General features: G+C 42.9%; 1 long non-coding RNA gene across 3 annotated transcripts; it reads right to left on the bottom strand.

The window, feature by feature from the left end:
- Positions 1 to 15,193: 15,193 nt before the first annotated feature.
- Positions 15,194 to 19,466, bottom strand: LOC125554120. 3 transcript variants are annotated; one of them, XR_007304325.1, is made up of 5 exons: positions 18,847 to 19,466; positions 18,241 to 18,366; positions 18,084 to 18,177; positions 17,623 to 17,708; positions 15,194 to 15,430 (listed from the first exon to the last, which is right to left on the bottom strand). It is a non-coding gene; the product is annotated as an uncharacterized LOC125554120 (long non-coding RNA). The 3 variants fall into 3 exon arrangements; XR_007304326.1 differs by having other exon boundaries at positions 18,241 to 18,338; positions 18,847 to 19,464; XR_007304323.1 differs by having other exon boundaries at positions 18,241 to 19,461.
- Between the last annotated feature and the right edge of the window lie 4,976 nt (positions 19,467 to 24,442).

Raw genomic sequence — 24,442 nt, 5'->3', positions numbered from 1 at the left:
AGTACCGAAGGAATTCGGTTGGACCGAAAATGGTAATTCGGTGAAACCGAGTTCATCACAGAGAAAAACACTTGTCACCTCAGCTCACTAAGTAAGATCTCACAAAGATTTGCAATGAATTAGCTGAAAGATTTGCAAGGAATTTGATGCAGAAATATGCAGAACAAAAACAAAGAGAAAAGAGTGAAAGTTTCTAGATGAAGTTTTTTTTTGATTGAAAAAGAAAGAGACAAATATGCAAGGGACAAATGCAATAACTCGGAAAAGAACACAAGAGAACTTCATCTAGAATTGGGCGGTGACATAGTCACCTATGTTAGAGTATATTGACTTAGGAGTCAAGTGAGAACACTTGATCATAGGTCATACTCATCGTTTAAGCTCAAAATGGGGTTACCATTTTTCGTTTAAGCATCTTGATGTATTCACATCTTATTGAGTTGCTTTGACTCATGTCTTGGAGTAAAGCTTCTCTAAGATGGAATAACATACCTTGGGTGTTGATGTGGTTCTTGCTCATGTAGTTGAACTTGTGTGGGTGCTGAAGGTTGATGCAGCTCATCGAGAGTTGGGAGCACCATTTGGAGTTTGAGTTCATCTACCTACATGGGTTAGTTCTTGCAAGGAAAAGCACTTGTGTATCCAAAAATGACAATCATGAAGCTTAATATAGAATTTGTCAAAGGATATGTTTGAATGGTTTTGTGCTTCCTTGTCTTCAACCACTATTGTGTAGGGTCTTGGTGATGTAGAGATTGCTCAGGATATGAATGAGTTGCAATCTCATGGAATTGGATTCAACCAAGTACCTACATGGGTTAGACAACATGCAAGGTGCAAATATATCCAAGACATAAGATAGTTATCATAAGAGATATGTCATGGATTAGTCATAAGCTCATGTCTTGCATGTATCCAATGGAGTTTCTACTCCAAGTTCGAAGCATCAATGATGTTCAATTCTCCTCTCAACCTGCAAAACACTTTCTCATCAAGCGGTTTAGTGAATATATCTGCTAATTGCTTATCGGTGCGAACATGCTTAAGATTGATGTCACCCTTAGCAACATGATCTCGAATGAAGTGATGACGAACTTCAATATGCTTAGTTCGAGAATGTTGTGCGGGATTATGACCAATTTTGATAGCACTTTCATTGTCACAAAGCAGTGGAACATGTTTCACATAAATCCCATAATCTTTAAGAGTTTGGGTCATCCAAAGTAATTGAGCACAACATGAACCAGCGGCAATGTATTCCGCTTCGGCGATGGATAAGGATACTGAGTTTTGTTTCTTGGAAGACCAAGACACGAGAGATCTACCAAGAAATTGACAAGTACCCGAAGTGGACTTTCTATCAACCTTGTCTCCGGCATAATCCAAGTCAGAGTAGCCAACAAGATCAAAAGAAGACCTCTTAGGATACCAAATGCCAAAATTTTGTGTATGGATTAAATATCTCACTATCCTTTTCATAGCCTTAAGATGACAATCTTTAGGAGCAGCTTGATATCGTGCACACATGCACACACTTAGCATAATATCGGGACGTGAAGCACATAGGTATAACAGTGAGCCAATCATAGAGCGATAAACTTTTTGATCAACAGGTTCACCATCTTTGGTCAAATCATTATGTCCACTAGTAGGCATGGGTGTAGACATACCTTTGCATTCTTGCATATTGAACTTCTTGAATAAGTCCTTGGTGTACTTTGTTTGAGAGACAAATGTACCTTCCTTAGTTTGCTTGATTTGCAAACCGAGAAAGAATTTGAGTTCACTCATCATAGACATCTCAAACTTCTCTGACATTAGTTTTCCAAACTTTTCACTAAAGAGAGGGTTAGTTGAACCAAATATGATATCATCAACATAAATTTGGAATACAAATAGTTCTCCATTAACCCTTTTAGTAAAAAGAGTAGAATCAATTTTACCAATTTCAAAACCACTTGTAGTAAGGAACTTGGTCAAGCATTTATACCATGCTCTAGGAGCTTGTTTAAGACCATAAAGAGCTTTGTGAAGTTTGTAAACATGATTTGGTTTCTTAGGATTGATAAAGCCGGGAGGTTGTTTGACATAAACTTCCTCCTCTATTTCACCATTTAGAAAAGCACTTTTAATGTCCATTTGGTACAAGGTGATATTATGGTGATTAGCATAGGCAAGTAAGATGCGAATGGACTCAAGTCTAGCAACGGGAGCATACGTCTCACCATAGTCCATACCTTCGACTTGTGTGTATCCTTGGGCGACGAGACGTGCTTTGTTGCGAACCACTTGTCCATCTTCATCTTTCTTGTTACGAAACACCCATTTGGTACCAATGATGTTGTGGTTGTTGTCGGGCTTCTCGACCAATGTCCAAACTTGGTTTCTCTCAAAATTATGTAGCTCTTCATGCATAGCGTTTATCCAATATGGATCTTCCAATGCTTCTTCAACCTTCATAGGTTCAATACTAGAGATGAATGAATAGTTTTCACAAAAGTTAGCTACACGAGTTTTTGAGCGAGTGATTCTCCCGGTTTGTATATCATTGAGGATTTGCTCGACGGGATGATCTTTAGCAATTCTTGCTCGAACTCGTGAGAGCTTTTGCTTGGGTCTTCGTTGAACATCTTCTTCATCTTGTTCTTCTTCTTGGCCTTCTTCATTGTTGACGTCGTCGTTCTCTTGTCATGGTGGAGAAGGAGGTTGTTGATGTTCATCTTGACGTACTTCCTCGTTTTCTTCGTCTTGATGTGTCCCACTTGTGGATGCTTCCGTGTCGATTCTTGGTTCACCTTGTCGTGAAGTAGAAGCTTCCACTTGGACGGATGAAGTACTCTCCTTCACCTCCGTTGGACGAATTTTGCCAATGGACAAGTCTTGAATTGCTTCTGAAGGGTCTTTGTCTCCTACATCAATTGGCAATTGCTCTACTTGCGAGCCATTAGATTCATCAAACTTCACATCTACCGTCTCTTCAACCTTTCGGGTGAAATTGTTGCAGACACGGTAAGTGTGAGAGTTTGAGCCATAACCAAGTAGAAAACCTTCATGAGATTTAGGAGCAAACTTTGAACGACGATGCTTATCAAGAATGTAGCACTTTGAGCCGAATACTCGAAAGTATCCAACTTGAGGCTTGTTACCGGTGAGGAGCTCGTATGCCGTCTTGCCGAGTAGCTTGTGAAGATATAAGTGATTTGTTGCATGACAAGCTGTCTCAACCGCTTCTGCCCAAAAGTGCTTTGGCGTCTTGTATTCATCAAGCATCGTTCTTGCCATTTCGATGAGCGTCCGGTTCTTCCTCTCAACAACTCCATTTTGTTGAGGTGTGTACGTAGCCGAGAACTCGTGTGAAATCCCTTCTTCGTCAAGAAAGGTGTCCACATTTGCGTTCTTGAACTCCGTTCCGTTGTCACTCCGAACCTTCTTGATCTTCACATCAAACTGATTTTGGGCTTTCCTAGCGAAGTTTCTGAAGATCTTCTGGACCTGCGACTTGTCATTAAGAAAGAACACCCACGTAAATCTTGAAAAATCATCAACTATAACTAGACCAAAAGAATTTCCACCGAGACTCTTGTAGGCGTTGGGACCAAAAAGATCCATGTGAAGTAGCTCGAGTGGCCTCCTTGTGGTCATGATGTTCTTCACGGGATGTCTTCCTCCAACCTGTTTACCTGCTTGACAAGCACTGCAAAGTCTATCCTTATCAAATATGACATCGTTGACTCCAAGGATATGATTTCCTTTAATAAGCTTGTCAAGGTTTCTCATGCCAACGTGACCTAGTCGTCTATGCCACAACCAACCTTTTGAGGATTTAGCAACAAAGCAAGTTTTAGGTTGTGCCTTTTTAGAGAAATCGACAATGTAAAGATCACCTCTATGCATACCCGTAAAGACCATTTTATGATTGTCTCGACGAAATACTTGGCAATCTACCTCAGTAAATAGGACATTCAAACCGAAATCAGCAAGTCTAGATACTGAAAGTAAGTTGTAGCCAAGAGATTCAACGAGCATGACATTTTGAATGGAACTATCATGTGAGATGGCCACCTTACCAAGGCCAACCACTTTACCCTTTGAATTATCACCAAAGGTGACATATTTTCGAGGGCCGTCATTTTCAGCAAGCTCACGAAACATCTCTTCATCTCCGGTCATATGATCAGTACATCCACTATCAAGAACCCATTCCTTTCCTCCTGATTCATATCCCCGAAGATTTGCCATAAGACCAAAATGTCTCATTGCATCATCAAGATCGAATTCACTATCATCATCATCATAATATTCATGTTCATCATGATCTTGTGATTCATCATTTCCTAGAGAGGGTAATTCATCAGATAAATGATCATCAAAGTGGTCACTTTTATGAATTCTTATAGCTTTGAGTATGATATCATTAATGATTCCAACATCTCCTTTAGCATGCTTAAGATTGGCAAGTTCAAAAAGACATTTACCAAAACTAGGATCAATAGAGTTCATCTTACTCAAGGCAATAGATTTATGGAGAATTTCATCCAAAGTTTTCAAGGAATGATCGGGAAATCGTTCCTCAAGAAATTTCCATATAGTATAGGCACAACTTTGAGTAGGCAAACTAGCAATCAAGTTTTTGGGCAATCCTCTAATGATGAGCTCAATAGTTCTAAGATTGCGAATCATGTCAATATCTTCATCTAGGGTAGGATGCAAAGGATCAATATGAAGTGCACAAGGGCTAGCAATATACTTGTTCAAATGATATTGATTGAAGATTACAAGCATCTCATTTTTCCACTCATGAAAATACTTTCCATCAAGAATAGGCACTCTATGTCTAAGACTCCCTAGAGTAGACACATCCATCTTCCTCCAATGGTGATTAAACCAAGGCAATGGAGACCAAAGCTCTGATACCACTTGTAGGATCTAGAAGTAGATGTGTCTAGAGGGGGGTGATCAGACACTTAGTGCTAAAGTTGCAATTTTTAAACTTTTTCGGTTTAAGTGGAGTTTAGGCACAATTTCAGCACACACAATACATATCAAGCAAGCATGCAAAGAGTATATGAGCAGCGGAATGTAAAGCATGCAACTTGCAAGAATGTAAAGGGAAGGGTTTGGAGAATTCAAACGCTATTGGAGACACGGATGTTTTTCCCGTGGTTCGGATAGGTGGTGCTATCCTACATCCACGTTGATGGAGACTTCAACCCACGAAGGGTAACGGTTGCGCGAGTCCACACAGGGCTCCACCCAGGGGTAACGGTTGCGCGAGTCCACACAGGGCTCCACCCATGAAGGGTCCACGAAGAAGCAACCACCCACAAAGGGTCCACGAAGAAGCAACCTTGTCTATCCCACCATGGCCATCGCCCACACAGGACTTGCCTCACTAGCGGTAGATCTTCACGAAGTAGGCGATCTCGTTGCCCTTACAAACTCCTTGGTTCAACTCCACAATCTTTTCGGAGGCTTCCAAGTGACACCTAGCCAATCTAGGAGACACCACTCTCCAAGAAGTAACAAATGGTGTGTAGGTAATGAACTCCTTGCTCTTGTGCTTCAAATGATAGTCTCCCCAACACTCAACTCTCTCTCATAGGATTTGGATTTGGTGGAAAGAAGGTTTGAGTGGAAAGCAACTTGGGAAGGCTAGAGATCAAGATTCATATGGTAGGAATGGAATATCTTGGTCTCAACACATGAGTAGGTGGTTCTCTCTCAGAACATATGAGTTGGAATGGTGTGTGCGTTCTGATGGCTCTCTCATCGAATGAGAAGGAGGTGGAGGGGTATATATAGCCTCCACACAAAATCCAACCGTTACACAGTTTTCCAATCTCGGTGGGACCGAATCAATAAACTCGGTGGGACCGATGTGCTAGGGTTAGGGTAAATCCAAAACTCGGTTTGACCGATTACTCAAACTCGGTGGGACCGATTTGGGTAATAAGTGAAACTGAGATTTGGCCAAGCAAACTCGGTGGAACCGATTGCATATCTCGGTGGGACCGAGAATATTGCAATGGGTAACAGAGAGTTTGCAAGCCCATCTCGGTGAGACCGAGATCCCATCGGTGAGACCGAACTGATTAGGGTTTGGCAGTGGCTTATGACAAGTGAAACTCGGTGGCGCCGGATAGGAAGAATCGGTAGGACCGAGTTTGGCTTAGGGTTTAGGTCATATGTGGAAGTGGGAAAGTAGCTGAGGGTTTTGGAGCATATCACTAAGCACATGAAGCAAGAGGCTCATTAAGCAACACCTCATCCCTCCTTAATAGTATTGGCTTTTCCTAAAGACTCAATGTGATCTTGGATCACTAAAATGTAAAATGAGAAGTCTTGAGCTTGAAGCATTAGCCAATCCTTTGTCCTTAGCATCTTGAAGGAGTTCCCACAACCTTTAGTCCATGCCACTCCATTGTTGAACTTATCTGAAAGATGCTAGATCGAAATGTTAGTCCAACAAGAGATATGTTGTCATCAATTATCAAAACCACCTAGATCGAAATGTATAGGTGCACTAGTTCGGCGAAGAGATGGTGATACAAGTGCAATATGGATAGTAGATATAGGTTTTTGTAATCTGAAAATATAAAAAAGCAAGGTAACTAATCTGAAAATATAAAAAGAGCACAAACCGTATTGCAATGCGTTGAAACAAGGCCTAGGGTTCATACTTTCACTAGTGCAAGTTCTCTCAACAATAATAACATAATTGGATCATATAACTACCCCTCATCATGCAATAAAGAGTCACTCCAAAGTCACTAATAGTGGAGAACAAATGAAGAGATTATTGTAGGGTACGAAACCACCTCAAAGTTATCCTTTCTGATCGATCTATTCAAGATTCCGTAGTAAAATAACATGAAGTTATTATTTCCGTTCGATCTATCATAGAGTTCGTACTAGAATAACACCTTAAGACACAAATCAACCAAAACCCTAATGTCACCTAGATACTCCAATGTCACCTCAAGTATCTGTGGGTATGATTATACGATATGCATCACACAATCTCAGATTCATATATTAAACCAACACAAAGAACTTCAAAGAATGCCCCAAAGATTCTACCGGAGAGTCAAAATGAAAACGTGTGCCAACCCCTATGCATAAGTTCACGGAACTCGCAAGTTGATCACCAAAACATACATCAAGTGGATCACATGATATCCCATTGTCACCATAGATAAGCACATGCACTACATACATCAAGTGTTCTCAAATCCTTAAAGAATCAATCTAATAAGATAACTTCAAAGGGAAAACTCAATTCATCACAAGAGAGTAGAGGGGGAGAAACATCATAAGATCCAACTATAATAGCAAAGCTTGTGATACATCAAGATCGTACCACCTCAAGAACACGAGAGAGAGAGAGAGAGATCAAACACATAGCTACTGGTACATACCCTCAGCCCTGAGGGAGAACTACTCCCTCCTCGTCATGGAGAGCACCGGGATGATGAAGATGGCCACTAGAGAGGGATTCCCTCCTCGGGCAGGGTGCCGGAACGGCTCTAGATTGGTTTTCGGTGGCTACGGAGGCTTCTGGGGGCGGAACTCCTGATCTATTCTGCTCTTCGATGTTTCTAGGGTATATTAATATATATATAGGCGAAAGAAGTCGGTCAGGGGAGCCATGAGGGCCCCACGAGGGTGGGGTGCGTGCCCAAGGGGGCAGGCACGCCTCCCTGCCTTGTGGGCACCTCGAAGCTTCCCTGACGTAAACTCCAAGTCTCCTGGATTGCTTCCATTCCAAAAATAGCTTTCCTGAACGTTTCATTCCGTTTGGACTCCATTTGATATTCGTTTTCGATGAAACTCTAAAATAGGCAAAAAACAGCAATTTGGGATGGGCCTCCGGTTAATATGTTAGTCCCATAAATAGTATAAAAGTGTAAAAATAATCCCAATAACATCCAAAATAGATAATATAATAGTATGGAGCAATCAAAAATTATAGATACATTGGAGATGTATCAAGGATATGAGTATTAAAAATGCAGAGGCATTTAGTGTGCAATGTTGAATAATAATTTTAGTGATTATCTACTATAGAGAATGATAAGGTTTTTGCATTGGTTTATACTAACTTATCTCACGAGTCGTTCTTGAGTTTTGTGTGGAGGAAGCTTTTGAGATTTAGGAAAACCGTGATATGAGAAGAATTAAGGAGACACAAAAGCTCACTCTTGGGGATGCCCAAGGCATCCCAAGATAATATTTCAAGAAATCTCAAGCATCTAAGCTTGGGGATGCCCCGGTAGGCATCCCACCTTTCTTTGTCAACAATTATCGGTTAGTATCGGTTGAGCCTAAGATTTTTCTTCTTCACATGATGTGTGCTATTCTTGGAATGCCATTTTATTTTGTTTTGCTTGCTGTTTTAATAAAATGCTTAGTTCTGAAAGTTTTTGAATAAGAGAGTGGCCTCAAATAGCTACCTATTTACTTAACTAATCGCTTGATCTTCACTTATACATCTTTTGGAGTAGCTCATCATTTACTCTTGTGCTTCACTTATATCCTATGAGTAAATTGTTGAATGAATTAGATATCATGAAGTTGAAATTATATCATGCCTAGTGGTAGCTTCACATTGGGTTTAGAAAGTGAAATCTTTTGAATCTTGACAATCACAATATTGGTCATACAAAAAATTCATGAATGATTAGTAGAAGGAAGAGAACTTTCACATGCAAATACACAATCTTGGAAATCTTTTATGATTGTGAGCCCCCGTCAAAATATTATATGCCAAAATTGTTGATGTTGGACGAGGAAGACAATGTAATGGTCTATGTTTGTCCATATTCACGTAGAAGTTATATTGTCATAGATCCTTCAACATGTGGTGCTTGCCCCCCATCTTTGCTAGCTAAAAATTCTGCACCAAGTAGAGATACTACTTGTGCATCCAAAACCCCTTAAACCCAAATCTTATTTTCAAAGCGTCCACCATACCTACCTAAGGATTGAGCAAGATCCTTCAAGTAAGTTGTCATCGGTGCAATAAGGAAATAAAAATTCCTTCTAAAAGTGTTAGATCATTTAGTGTAAGAGAAAATTGAGCATTGTACGAACTTGTGATGGCAAAGGATAAAAGCGACAAACTGCATAATAATGGTTGCTATCATAAGGGGCAATATAACGTGACGTTCTTTTGCACTAAGGGGTTGAGCATACAAACAAATAAGCGCATGTCAACCTCTGCTTCCCTCTGTGAAGGGCCTATATTTCACTTTTATGTATTTACTTTCATGCAAGAGTCAAAGTTTTTCTCTCTTTTCCTTTTTATTTTTCTCTTTTGGCAAGCTTCATGTGGTGAGGAAAGATCTAGGCACATTTACCAGTTGGATATGAGTAGCATGAGTTATTATTGTTGACATCACCCTTGAGGTGAATACGTTGGGAGGCGAAATTATAAGCCCCTATCTTTCTATGTGTCCGGTTGAAACGTTTTGCTCATGTGTATGTGATGAGTGTTAGCAATCATAGAAGGCTATATGATGGTTGAGTATGTGGAGATCTTACTTAAACTCTGTTGAATAAGTTGAATTACAATTGCTTGCTAACTGAGAACATAGGTTGTTGAGTTTCAAGAGAATTCATCGTTTGAACCTTAACATGTGAATTGGTTGCTACTTTAACATGAGAAGTTTTATAAGAAAGAGTTGTTGTTCTGATGCTAGGAAAAGTGAATGAAATTATCATTGATCAAACTTGTGCACTTTGCTAGCATTCACACTTCATAAATTATTTCTTTTATAATTTACCTACTCGAGGACGAGTAGGAATTAAGCTTGGGGATGCTGATACGTCTCCAACGTATCTATAATTTATGAAGTATTCATGCCATGTTTACAACAATTTTATATGGTTTTGATATGATTTGCATGGAACTAACCCGGACTGACGCTGTTTTCAGCAGAACTACCATGGTGTTGTTTTTTGTGCAAAAATGAAAGTTCTCCAAATGAGTTGAAACTTTTTGATGATTTTTTTGGAACGAAAGATACCCCAGAAGGTTTGTGGGAGGACCAGAAGAGCCACGAGGAGGGCACAACCCACCAGGGTGCGCCTAGTGGGCCTGGCTTGCCCCGGTGAGTTGTGCTCACCTCGAGGCCCATCTTCGCGTGAAACCAACGCCAAAAAATCCTATAAATAGAGAAACCATCAGAAATAACCCTAGATCAGAAGTTCCACCACCGCAGGCCTTTGTAGCCACCAGAAACCAATCTAGACCCCGTTCCGGCACCCTACCGGAGGGGGGAATCATCTCGGTGGCCATCTTCATCATCCCGGCGGCCACCACGATAAGGAGGGAGTAGTCCACCCTTGGGGCTGAGGGTTTGTACCAGTAGCTATGTGTTTAATCTCCCTCTCTCTCATGTTCTTGAGATGTCATGATCTTGATGTATCGCGAGCTTCATTAATATAGTCGGATCATATGGTGTTTTCCCCTCTTTATCTTGTTGTGATGAATTGAGTTTTTCCCTTTGAGATTTCGTCATTATCGGATTGAATACTTTTATGGATTTTAGAGCACTTGATATATGTCTTTCATATGAATACTTGTGGTGACAATGGGGTATCATATTGATTCACTTGATATGTGTTTTGGCATTCAACTCGCGGATTCCCGCAGTGACATTGGGGTAATCTATGCATAGGGGTTGAGGCATGTTCTCATCTTTTTTTCTCTGGTAGAAACCTTGGGGCACTCTTTGAGGTTCTTTGTGTTGGATTGAGTATTATGAATTTGAAATTATTTGGTGTTATTTTAATACGAACTCTTGGATAGATCGATCGGAAAGAATAGCTTCGAGGTGGTTTCGTACCCTACAAACGATTTCTTCTTATGTTCTCATCTACATAGGAACTTTGGAGTGATTCTTCATCGCACTTTGAGGGGTGGTTATATGATCCAATTATATTAGCACTGTTGAGAGATTGCACCAGTGAAAGTACGGAACCTCGGCCTCATTTTCAAGCATTGCAATACCGTTTGTGCTCCGTTTTATCAATTGCTACCTTGCTGTTTTTTTGTTCTTATTTTAAAAACCAATATCTACTATCATTACTACACTTTTATCACCATATCTTTGCCAAACTATTGCACCAATACAAATTTCCATTGTATTTGGTGTGTTGGGGACACAAGAGACTTTTTATTATTTGGCTGCAGGGTTGTTTGAGAGAGGCCATCTTCATCCTACACCTCCCACGGATTGATAAACCTTAGGTCATCCACTTGAGGGAATATTGCTACTATCCTACAAAACTCTATGCTTGGAGGCCCAACACATGTCTACAAGAACAAGTTGCATAGTAGACATCACTCAACAGTAATTTGTTTACCCACCGCATGTTATCTTCAAGAGAGAAGCCTCTTGTGATGCCCCCGATTCAATCATACACTAATCATACACGCAAACGTGTACGATCAAGATCAGGGACTCACGGAAAGATATCACAACACAACTCTAAAAATAAAATAAGTCATACAAGCATCATATTACAAGCCAGGGGACTCGAGGGCTCGAATACAAGAGCTCGATCATAGACGAGTCAGCGGAAGCAACAATATCTGAGTAAATACATAAGTTAAATAAGTTTCCATAAGATGGCTAGCACAAACTGGGATACATGTCTAAAGAGGAGTAGGCCTCCTACCTGGAATCCTCCTAAACTACTCCTGGTCATCGTCAGCGGCCTGCATGTAGTAGTAGGCACCTCCAGTGTAGTAGGAGTCATCATCGACGGTGGCGTCTGGCTCCTGGACTCCGACGTCTGGTCGCAACAACTGGGTATAGAAAGGGGAGAAAGGGGGAGCAAAGCAACCGTGAGTACTCATCCAAAGTACTCGCAAGGAGCTACACTACATATGCATTGGTATCAATGAAAGGGGTAGTAGATGTGGACCGAACTGCAGAATGCCAGAATAAGAGGGGGATAGCAAGTCCTATCGAAGACTACGCTTCTAGCAGCCTCCATCTTGAAGCAGTAGAAGAGAGTAGATGGTAAGTTAACCAAGTATCATCGCATAGCATAATCCTACCCGACGATCCTCCTCTCGTCGCCCTTTGAGAGAGTGATCACCGGGTTGTATCTGGCACTTGAAAGGGTGTGTTTTATTAAGTGTCCGGTTCTACTTTTCATAAGGTCAAGGTACAACTCTGGGTCGTCCTTTTACCGAGGGACACGGCTATTCGAATAGATAAACTTCCCTGCAGGGGTGCACCACATTTCCCAACATGCTCAATCCCCTTTGGCCGGATACACTTTCCTGGGTCATGCCCAGCCTTGAAAGATCAACACGTTGCATCCCCACATAGGAACAACAGAGAGGTCAGCACGCCGGTCTAAATCCTATGGCGCAGGGGTCTGGGCCCATCACCCATTGCACACCTACATGTTGCGTGGGCGACCGGAAGCAGACCTAGCCTCCCTAATACAAGAGCAGGTGTTCCAGTCCAATCCGGAGTGCGCCGCTCAGTCCCTGACGTCAAGAAGGCTTCGGCTGATACCACGACGTCCAGTGCCCATAACTGTTCCCGCGTAGTTGGTTAGTGCGTATAGGCCAGTGGCCAGACTTAGATCAAATACCAAGATCTCATTAAGCATGTTAACCGCGGACGTCGACCAGGGTCAGGCCCACCTCTCTCCTAGGTGGTCTCAACCTGCCCTATCGCTTCGCCACAAAGGTCCACTCAGAGGGCCATCAGGACAAACGTCCTTTCAGTCCCAATCTGTGAATCACTCGCGGGTACACTACGAGCCGACCCAACTTTGGTCACCACAAATATCATGTATTATGTATATATGTATATACCCGTGATCACCTCCCTAGTGATCATGACCCGATAGTATAGCATGGCAGATGGACAAGAATGTAGGGCCACTGATGGAATACAAGCATCCTATACTAAGCATTTAGGATTACAGGTAAAGGTAACAACATTAGTAGCAAAGACAGGCTATGGATCAGGAGAGGATTAACGAAAAGCAGTAACATGCTACACTACTCTAATGCAAGCAGTAGAGAGAAGAATAGGCGATATCTGGTGATCAGGGGGGGGGGGGGCTTGCCTGGTTGCTCTGGCAAGGAGGGGTCATCAACAGCGTAGTCGATTGGGGCACCAGCAGCTGCGCCAGTCTCGTAGTCTACCGGAGAGAAGAGGGGGAAGAAACAATGAATACAATGCAAACAAATGGATAATGATGCATGACATGACAAGTAACGGTGCCAGGTGTGCCCTAACGCAGTAAGAAGTGATACCGACGAAGGGAGGAAGCATTAGGGAAAGTATCCCCGGTGTTTCACGTTTTCAGACTGATGAACCGGAGGGGGAAAGTTGCAGGTTCACTATGCTAGGGATGTGTGGCGGACGAACGGGCTATGTATCCGGATTTGTCTCGTCGTTTTGAGCAACTTTCATGTACACTGTATTTTCATCCGAGTTACGGATTATTTTATATTTAAATGATTTTATAATATCCTGGTTTAATTTAATTCAAAATATTAAATACAGAAACTGATATGGGTAAACGGAAGTGTACCCAGCAGTGTGTTCATGTGTATGACAGATGGGACCTGTTAGCTGTTGAGTCAGCAATCAACAGTCCAAGTTGACTGGTCAAAGTGGGCCAGGGGACCCGCATGTCATTCACTTTTAGCCCTAATTCAGATTAGTTAGATTAAGTAGTTAATTAGTTTAACTAAACTTGATTAGTTTAATTTAACAGAATTAATTAACTAAGTTAATTAATTAATAATTTGTTTATTTTAACATTTTTTATTCTTCTTTTTTTATCGTTCCAGGGGCTGGGCCTCACGTGTCAGTGGCCGAGAGGGCCTTAGCGGGCACTGGGACAGGCGGGTTATGGGCGAGCGTGCGACGGGTTTTATGGGCGCCGGCGCCCGTGTGGAATCGGTCACGCCGGCGCGGCGATGCGGGCAACGGCGAGCGGCCAGCGGCCTGCGTGGGGAGGTGGACCATGGCGAGGGAGGCTGGAACGGGGCGGCGAGTGGCGGAGCTGGAGTGGTGCACGGCCAAGGAAGACACTAGCACATCGGTACGTGGCCGGGCATGGTCAAGGTTGGCAGCGCGCGGTCAGGGGCTCCCAGGCGTAGCGGGTGGAGCTTCGGCGGGTGGGAAGGGTGATCCGGCAGCACCGGGCGCAGGCTGGCGGGGCAGAGTGCGGCGGCCAGAGCGGAGCGGACGCGAGGGGCGGCGAGGGCGTGAGCACGGGCGCGCACGACATCGGGTGGCGCTGCGCGGCAGATGCAGCCGCGGGGCGTAGTAGTAGTAGCGTGCATCGAGCAGGGAAGGGAGTGAGCAAGGGGGTGAGTGGGAGGCAGGTGGGTGCGTCGCGTGGCCACGGGGTGCGCGCAGGCGTGAGAGGAGAGGCCAGGGGCGACCAGGTTGCAGCAGGGCTTGGGTGTGTTCGAACGCGCACTGTCGAGTGGTGGTAGTCGCAGGCATGGGGTGGCCGGGGTTCGGCGGTGTGTCGAGGTCAGGCAACAGCCGGAATTGAAGCTCGACGGGGACGGGGAGAGAGGAAGAGGCCGGGGCCTCACCGCACGGTGTAGGGGAGTGGCAGCGGCTCGAGGAGGTGGACAGGGATGACGGCGAGGTCGAGGCGGTGGTGCAGTGGCGGGGCGGCCTGTGTTGACGGCGACCGGCAGGGACACTACAAGAAATATGGTTGATAGTGACCCCCTATTTTGGTCAATAAATCGTCGTCATTTTCGACATATGACCTTTTTTGACCAAACTGAGAAGGTCAACAGTTGGCCGTCAAGAACAAACATACATGACCTTTTCTATGTTTTGGTCTTAGTTGTTAAGACCAAAAATTTTAGGTCATCGTTTTTAATGACAAAATTTTTGATCATTACTTGTGTGCCTCATCCACATAGGATCTGATGTGGCATCATCCACATGGCCAACAGATCTAACGTGGCATTGGTTAATAAATCGTCATAATTTCTAGCAAGCCAAGCCCAATAAGGCTGGCCCGTAAAAAACAATAAGGCTGGCCTATAAAACTTTATACACATCAATTTTACTGAGCCAAACCCATGTCCGATCCATTATGTATTATAAGTTATTTAACATTTTTAGCTCAAAAAGGTCGATTAACCTCTTTGCACCAGAAAAGGTAGTACAAGAATACATCACAGATTAAATTAGACAGATAGCTTTTTGAATATCCCAACACACACAAAATATGATTACAGAGGCCAGACAACATAACAAAGATTCAAATTACACAGATAGCTTTTTGAATATCCCAGCACACACAAACTAAGATTACACAGCCCAGAAAAATGGTATCACGAATAACATAGCCTGTTGCACAACAACATGGCTCCATTGTCTTCCTCTTCAAGCATTCATAGAAGTGTTTCGTCCTGGCATCAGGAGGGACAACACATGAGAAGCAAATTAAGCATAACATGAAATAAGAAAAATGCAGCAAGCTGAGAGTAGAATGCAGACAATGTATATAAGCAAGTCACATGGATGCAAGAAGTGAGCATTTTAGAAGGTTTTATGTGGCTACGTGGCCCAGCTTTTGTTCCTTCCATAAATCAGGTTAGAAATATTAAACACTAGTAAGTTAAAATTCATATTATATCATATTGTGTAAACTCTCCACCTCCTAAAGAGACTCCAACATCAGAAGATCATATTAATTACTAAAGGGCAGTTCTTTTGCTGCCTTCTAAAATAAGCTGGAATAGTTGCCTGATACGTCCATTTTGCATCATGTTTTTATATCGATATTTATTGCATTATGGACTGTTATTTCACTTTATGTCACAATACTTATGGCTATTCTCTCTTATTTTACAAGATTTACATAAGGAGGGAGAATGCCGGCAGCTGGAATTCTAGGTTGGAAAAGGAGCAAATATTAGAGACCTATTCTGCGCAACTCCAAAAGTCCTGAAACTCCACGGAACATCTTAAAATAAATAAATAAAAATCCTCGCCAAAGATGAAGGCCAGGGAGCCCACACCCTGCTCACGAGGGTGGGGGGCGCGCCCCCCCTCCTAGGGCGCGCCCCCCTACCTCGTGGTCCCCCTGGTGGCTCTCTGACGTCCATCTTCTCCTATATGAAGTCTTTCGATGAGAAAAAATAGGAAGGAACTTTTTGGGATGAGACTCCGCCGCCACGAGGCGGAACCTTGGCGGAACCAATCTAGAGCTCCGGCAGAGCTGTTCTGCCGGGGATACTTCCCTCCGGGAGGGGGAAATCATCACCAACGCTCCTCTCATCGGGAGAGGGCAATCTCCATCAACATCTTCACCAGCGCCATCTCATCTCCAAACCCTAGTTCATCTCTTGTATCCAATTCTTGTCTCAAAGTCCGGGATTGGTGCTAGTAGGTTGCTAGTAGTGTTGATTACTCCTTGTAGTTGATGCTAGTTGGTTTATTTGGTGGAAGATCATATGTTCAGATCCTATATGCATATTATTACCCCTCTGATTATGAACATGAATATGCTTTGTGAGTAATTACGTTTGTTCCTGAGGACAAGGGAGAAGTCTTGCTATTAGTAGTCATGTGAATTTGGTATTCGTTTGATATTTTAATAAGATGTATGTTGTCTAGCCTCTAGTGGTGTTATGTGAACGTCGACTACATAACACTTCACCATTATTTGGGCCCATAGGAAGGCATTGGGAAGTAATAAGTAGATGATGGGCTGCTAGAGTGACAGAAGCTTAAACCATAGTTTATGCATTGCTTCATAAAGGGCTGATTTGGATCCACATGTTTCATCCTATGGTTAGGTTTACCTTAATACTTTTGTTGTAGTTGCGGATGCTTGCAATAGAGGTTAATCATAAGTGGGATGCTTGTTCAAGTAAGAATAGCACCCAAGCACCGGTCCACCCACATATCAAATTATCAAAGTATCGAACGCGAATCATATGAACGTGATGAAAACTAGCTTGACGATATTCCCATGTGTCCACAGGAGCGCTTTTCCTATTATAAGAGTTTGTTCTAGCTTGTACTTTGCTACAAAAAGGATTGGGCCACCTTGCTGCACTTTATTTACTATTGTTACTTGTTGCTCGTTACAATTTATCTTATCACAAAACTATCTATTACCACTTATTTCAGTACATGCAGAGAATACCTTGCTAAAAACCACTTATCATTTCCTTCTGCTCCTCGTTGGGTTCGACACTCTTACTTATCGAAAAGATTACGATAGATCCCCTATACTTGTGGGTCATCATTGCCCCCTACCCAGCTTATTCTAGAAGCCCAACCAAATTATTTACTTAGAATAGAGAAAGAATATTAAGGTCTTCAATGCTTTAAAATAGAGAAAGAACAATTTTATGAGCATTGATTCTCCCGCATGTTGGCATGTTGACAATAGTTGGCATCTTGACAATAGTTCATGCCCAGTACAACAAACTGGAGCAAAAGTTGCATACAACACATGAAGGGCTTATCTGATTACTTAACTTGTAGCATCAATAGGTGCAAGAAGCACATACACAAGGAGATTAAGCAAAAAAAGAATCTCCTCTTATTTTGGAGGATATCAATCAAAGGAGACCAAATGGTGGATTACCAGGTTGGACGAGTAGACACACATACGATACTTGTCGTGTCGGCAAACCTCGTAGTCGATGTGCTCCTAGATCTGATTCACCCTCCCTACACACACAACCCCAGATCTCAGTGACAAATAATACATGGTAAATAAAATATCCTGGTTTATCCTTCTAAAACAATAGAACATTCAACAATTTACAATAATTTGTTACAGCCACAGTTACATACATTATATATCCACATTCCCAGTATTTACATCACACATTTTCTTAAAAAGTGAGCGGTGTGCATCTAAAGAAGATCATAGTGTGAAATGCAGCATGATAGAAGGTGAATACAGAGAAGCCTTGTATGGTTTCTCAAATATTCTCACCAAATGTCTTGCAAGGTATGGATAAACTGAGATAGCTCAAGATTTTGTTCAAAGTTAACATGGTTGAGCTAGATGAAATGTTATCATACTCAAGAATTATTTACCATCATCCTGTTCATCCACAACATTGTGTAGTTGTTCTCTTCATGATCCTTCATCCAGTCCAGCGTCTCATGTTACAGCGGCTGTGCCAGTTACCTACAAGACCAAGGAAAATTATGGAGCGGTCCGAGAACTATCGAGAAGCCAATGAAACCTAACCTGTTGGTGCAGGGACCCTGTTATCCTCGTCGGCCATTCCCTTGTTGACATTGAAAAGGAGCAGCACGGCGAGCTCGGTCTCCTCAGGCACGACCCCTCTGGAATTAGTGTACTCAAATATATTATCTGTAATAGCATCAATGAGGGAAGCATACAGTTGTTCTGATACAGTAAAATATACACCCTTGAGGCAATGTGAACATTTGTGCACCAAAAAATTCCGATGCTAACTATCCATGGCAAAGTCACAAAAAACATTAAACATTACATACTAGCTATTGAGTGCATCCATAGATATACACCTAGAAACCATCTAGTACAACAGTTCATATGATAAGGTTCACCAGGCTAACATGAAAATAAAAATGACAATATCATAGTGTCCCAACAACAGGGAGCATATGGCATAGACATACCCAATTTTTAATCTTTGACAAGTTAATTACAGAATGCCTAAATCACACAAAAGAGCGTTGAAATGACACATATTTCTCACAAAAATATTCTTATATAAATATACTTATGGGTGTGCTCAGCCGAAGCAAGAGCACAGCCGGAGCAGGAGCAGCATGGCCGGCCTTGAGGTCCGGCGCTTCCATGGCCTACCTGGGGTCGAGCGCCCTCACGGAGACGCCGTCGGAAGAGGCTAGTGAAGCAACGGCGGCCAGGATCAACTGCCAGGGTGGGGAACGACGAACACGGCCGTCCCCTCGTGCGAGGAGACAACAGACCCCTCCCTGCAGCGCGAGGTGGACGACAGCCGTTCGAGGATCCCGTTGATGCCGTTGCCGTCCTGGTTGCCGAAGAGTCGTGGCCGGCGTGGGTCAAAGCAACCACAAACCCTAGGTCACGCGTCGCCGTGGTCCGGCCAGCTCGATGGAGCAGCGTGCGTTGAAGCATGCGCACGCCGACGAGCCGGCTGACCGCGACGCCGTGCCTGCTGGCGGCAGTGCATATGTCGCTGGTGAGGTTGGGCGGCGCGCTCGATCGGCAGCAGGAGGACAAAGGCGAGTGACTGGGACATGAGAAGGTGGCAGAAGGGAGGATGGCCGGTGCTGGGGTAGGAGGGACAGCGGTGGAGGGACCTGCAGGCGAGGGAGAGAGGGAGCTGGCATTGTCAATCTGGATCGGGGAGAGGGAGACAAGGGGAGGCGGGGGAATGGAGGGGATATGAGTTAGGGTTTGGGTGATGAGAGGGGATCGATAAGAAGAGGATGAGGGGGAGGCGATGCGGTGGGCTGCGGGTGGGGTTTGGTGGCCGACTGTGGCTCGCCTTGGGCCGGCCGAGTTCGCCTGCATCCTTTTTTTGTTAAAAAGATTTTCTTACTTTGTTTTTAAAAATATTTTCCAATAAATCTTTTAAAAGTGTCTCAAAAAATCTTTTAAAAAATAGATTAGAACAACTTTACAACTAAGTTTGGAGGTGGTGATGGTTTATCCTTCATAATACCATAATCTTTGAAAATAAAAAATCTAAGGGTTGAGATTAAACTAGGTACAACAACTAGAACATTCGAACGGAAAAATAGCATCAAATGACCTCTACTACTTCCTCGCCTGCACAGTCTTGGTCACCTATGAACGCATGCACCACCGAGCTGTAGGTAAATGCAAGCAGGTATCCCCTTGTTGTCTGGTTAATTATCTAGAATTGTTCCTCTCATTAATACATTCATATGGGCGCATGTAGTACTGTTGATGATATGAATGGCTCGGGTAGCAGTTGCATCTTGGTGGGTTTCAATTCATTTATAGCTTAGAGGTTTCATGATAGTGTAGGCATGCATGCCACGTACATATTCATCAGGATTCAGGACTGACACATCTGTGTGCGTTTCAGTAGACAGTCTCTATGATGCGATGTTTCTTCATGCCAGTAGCATAGTGCTCTGAAATTTTTGTTCCTCATTGTTCGGTGAAAATTGTGTTTGTCCTCTCTTACTTTTTGTAGGTAGTTGTAGCGTTCATGTGATGGGAATCAACTAGACAAGATACTCGCTTGTCTAAGCATTTGATTAATTAATGTAGCTTGTGAGCATTTTATGGATGTTTGCTGTATGGTGCATGAAAAAATGGCATGTATGAAGCCAATGCTTTGGAAAGTTGCACTTTAGGTGCTTCTACTATTGCTCTTCATTTTGTTTCATAATAGACTTGTTCTTACTTCCACTGTCCATGGTGCAAGCAGCGACCCACAAAGCAGTACGACATTCCAGCAACTTCTTGGGAAGCTCACGGAACTGATAAGCCACTAAATTCTGTAGTGTTGAATGATTAAATCACTACCTTTAACTTGAAATAAAATATAGTCATGTACTTCTTTTGACCTTGTTACCCTTTTCTGTTTGTTTTTTAGGATGAGATACAACAAGAAATCTTAGAAGGTTTGGTAGTTGATGTCGTGGATGAATAAGAGACGGATGAAGCTTGATGATGTAATTAGATGTGATTGCTAGTTGTATGTGTTGGCTGTCGTGTGGTGTGAGATAGTACATTTCACTTGTGTATGTTGTATGAAAAAGCTTGAAACATGTCAATGTTATGTACCCGTCGGAGAAAAAAAATATCGTATAATGGATTTTTAATGTGTGATGTCTTGTGTTACGTTTCTTTGTCAAATAGTGATCGTAGTAAATTGATTACTATCTAGCTGATTTTAGGACTAACTAACATGTTGTTAAGATCACACATTGCATACAGTTTTGTAGATTATTTGTGTGTGATGGCATTCATATCATACACGGTTTTTTTCTTTTTAATCATGTCCAATAACTTGCACATTACACACAGTTTTCGTGAACTAACCGTGTGTGATGCTAATCCACACATGCAAGGTGATACATTAAAATTGTGTCACCGAAAGGGGGTAAAACCGCTTGCATAGGACGTCTTTGCACGAGTGATAGTCAGTTGAAGATATGTCCACAAACAATGTTATAGATCCTTATGACCATTTTATGCAATGGCATTATGACTTTTTGGCATAGATGGTCTTAAAATGCTGGGGTTTGGACCCTCCCGGACACTCCTTGACCATTTTGCAAATAAAGGTCATAGATTTATGACCAATTTGATCACGGTCAAATAATTTTCGTCATAATCGTGCATATTTCTTGTAGTGGGAGGGGGATGAGGACGAGCGACGCAGACGGGGAGGCGACACCGACGACTACGGGTAGCGGGGCGGCTCTGGAGGGGGTTCCGGACGGCGGAGGTCAGCGACGGGCGACCGGGGCGATTGCCCCGATCCAGATCCACTCGGGGGTGTGTAGGGGAAGTGGCCACGTGGGGGGGAGGGAGTTGGGGGCGAGTGGGTTAGGGTTGGGGGGTGTGGGGGATAAGGGAGGCGCTGGTTGGGCCGGCATGGTTGGCCCAGAGGCTAGCTGGGCCATGGCCTAGTGGAGGGGGAGTTTCCTTCTTTTTTGTTTGATTTTGTTTATTTTTCTTTTCTGTTTTCTCACATTTCCTAAACATTATAGTTTTGGAAAATACATAGGTTCCACCTAATTTAGTAAATTTAATTATGTCACATTTCAAACATTGTTGTTTTGACATTTGAAAACTTTTATTGTTTGTCAAAAATAAAAATTTGATTTTGAATCGGTTTTAAACTAACACGAGTTTATCGACAGTAACCGAGGTGACGTGGCATCATTAGCAGAGGGTTACTGTAGCTTAAATATCCAGGCGTCACACCTCTAGTGAAACCTATGGCCCCCGAGTCTATTTTCCATCTTATATTTTCAGATCTATAAACCAAAAAGCCAAAAATACCTTGCTGCAATTTATTTATATTTACTTTAGTTTGCTCTTTAGTTTATCTTTTATACCTATCTCTTTTAAATCTCACTCTTGTTTGTGACCGTGAAGGGATTAAAAACCCATTTTTCGCGATGTGAGCAAGTGTTTGTTCGTTTGTGCTGGTGCATATATTGGAGACTTGCTTGTGCCTCCTACTGGATTGATGCCTTGTTTCTTAACTGAGGGAAATACTTATCTCTACTTTGCTGCATCACCCTTTCCTCTTCAAGGGAAAAATCAACGCAAGCTCAAGAAGTAGCACATGCACAATCAATTCTAGTATCTATCAAGTAATTGGCGATGACTAGGTCATCTATATATGAGTATATTGACTTTGGAGTCAAATGAGAACATTTGATCATAGGTCATACTCATCGTTTAAGCACAAGTGGGGTCACTACTTTTACATAAAGCATTAATGTGTTCACATCATTAGAGTTGCTTTAGCTCAATTTTTAGAGCAAAGCTCCCCCTAGATGTGATATCCCCCTAAGAGGGATGAACTAACCTTGGGTTTTGTCGATGATGACTTCATGTAGATAGTGAACATGTGGATGCTCGATGTTGATGTAGATCATTCGGAGCAATCCATTGGAGTGTTGCACTTTCAATACCTACACGGGTTAGTCCCACAAGGAACATACAAGGATATCCATAGACATAGAGTGAATTGCACATATGATGATGTCCATGAAAGCGTTAGGTTACCTTGTCCCTTGTCTTACCAACTAGAGGGTTTGTGACTCCATTAACTAGTGCAAGATATGAAAGTTGATTGCACAAGTCCATGCCATAATGAATATGAGTGAAGTATGTTGGCGGAGTCACCCTAAAGAACACTATAGTTCTTCTTCTTTGGGACCCACATCAACTTGATGGGAATCGTTGGAGTTGTAGTTGTACTTGATGAAGTAGAGCTTGACGCAGTATTGGGAACCCACTTGACCAAGGCCATAGGAGCTTCTTCAAATGAGTCAATCTCTTCGTGAAGCTTTTTCTTGCCTTTGTGGTGTTCTGGTGGAAGATCATCTTGAGCTTGTGTTCCCTCAAAAGAAGTGGGGTCATACTTCTGTTGTTGAGGAACAAACTTCCTCTTGGGGTATTGATCTTCTTCCCATTCAACTCCATTGGTGATACGTCTCCATCGTATCCACTTTTCCAAACTCGTTTTTCCTTGTTTTGGACTCTAATTTGCATGATTTGAATGGAACTACCCGGACTAACGTTGTTTTAAGCAGAATTGCCATGGTGTTATTTTTATGCACAAATAAAAGTTCTTGGATTGACCTCAAAATTTACGGAGAAATTTTGTGGAATATATAAAAAATACTGGCGCAAGAAGTTACCAGAGGGGGGACCACCCAGAGGCCACAAGCATTGGGGTCGCGCCCTGCAGGCTTGTGGCCCCCTGGACCTGCTCCAACCCTAATTCCAACTCTATATAAACCTATTCGTGGAGAAAAAATTAGATAGAAGGATTCATCGCGTTTTACGATACGGAGCCACTGTCGCCTCCTGTTATTCATCGGGAGGGCTTATCTGGAGTCTGCTCGGGGCTTCAGAGAGGGGGATTCGTCGCCATCATCATCACCAACCTTCCTCCATCACCAATTTCATGATGGTCACCGCCGTGCATGAGTAAATCCATCGTAGGCTTGCAGGACAGTGATGGGTTGGATGAGATTTATCATGTAATAGAGTTAGTTTTGTTAGGGTTTGATCCCTAGTATCCACTATGTTCTGAGATTGATGTTGCTATGAGTTTGCTATGCTTAATGCTTGTCAGTAGGGCCTGAGTGTCATGATTTCAGATCTGAACCTATTAGGTTTTCATGAATATATGTGTGTTCTTGATCCTGTCTTGCAAGTTTTACAGACCTATTACGAGTTATGATCCGCATACCCAACACTACAAAAAAAGACACATCCGTGACATTTTGGGCCGAATGAATTTTTTTTCTGTCATACATAAGACACTTCTATGATGATAATTGTGACAAAACCCATTATCATCATAGATGTGGTGGGCTCCTACTTCTATGAAAAAAATCATGATAGAGAATGGGCTTTTCGTCCTGGGCGGGCCGGAGACGCAGCTGCATGACATTCTTTGGGCCGTCCATGACGGAAAAACTGTGGTAGAAGCGAGGGGGAGGAAAATTTCGGGGAGTTCCCGGTTACGGTGGGAGGTCGGGGGCCGAGCGATGCACGTTTCTCTCGTACACGTACGTGCGTGTGTACGAGGCGTTGGCTCTAACTGAACCCGAGCGATTGCACTGCAGGCTACGCGTTACTGAACCCGAGCGATCGATCGATGGCTGTTAACTGAACCCGATCAAGCGATTCCTTCACTACTGCTGCTAACTGAAGCCGATCAATGCTGCCTCTGGGATGAACAGTG

The sequence above is a fragment of the Triticum urartu genome, chromosome 1 (assembly GCF_003073215.2).
Source record: "Triticum urartu cultivar G1812 chromosome 1, Tu2.1, whole genome shotgun sequence".
Taxonomy (NCBI): Eukaryota; Viridiplantae; Streptophyta; class Magnoliopsida; order Poales; family Poaceae; genus Triticum; species Triticum urartu.
The sequence above is the reverse complement of the archived record's forward strand: the minus strand, read 5'-3'. Positions and strand labels throughout refer to the sequence as shown.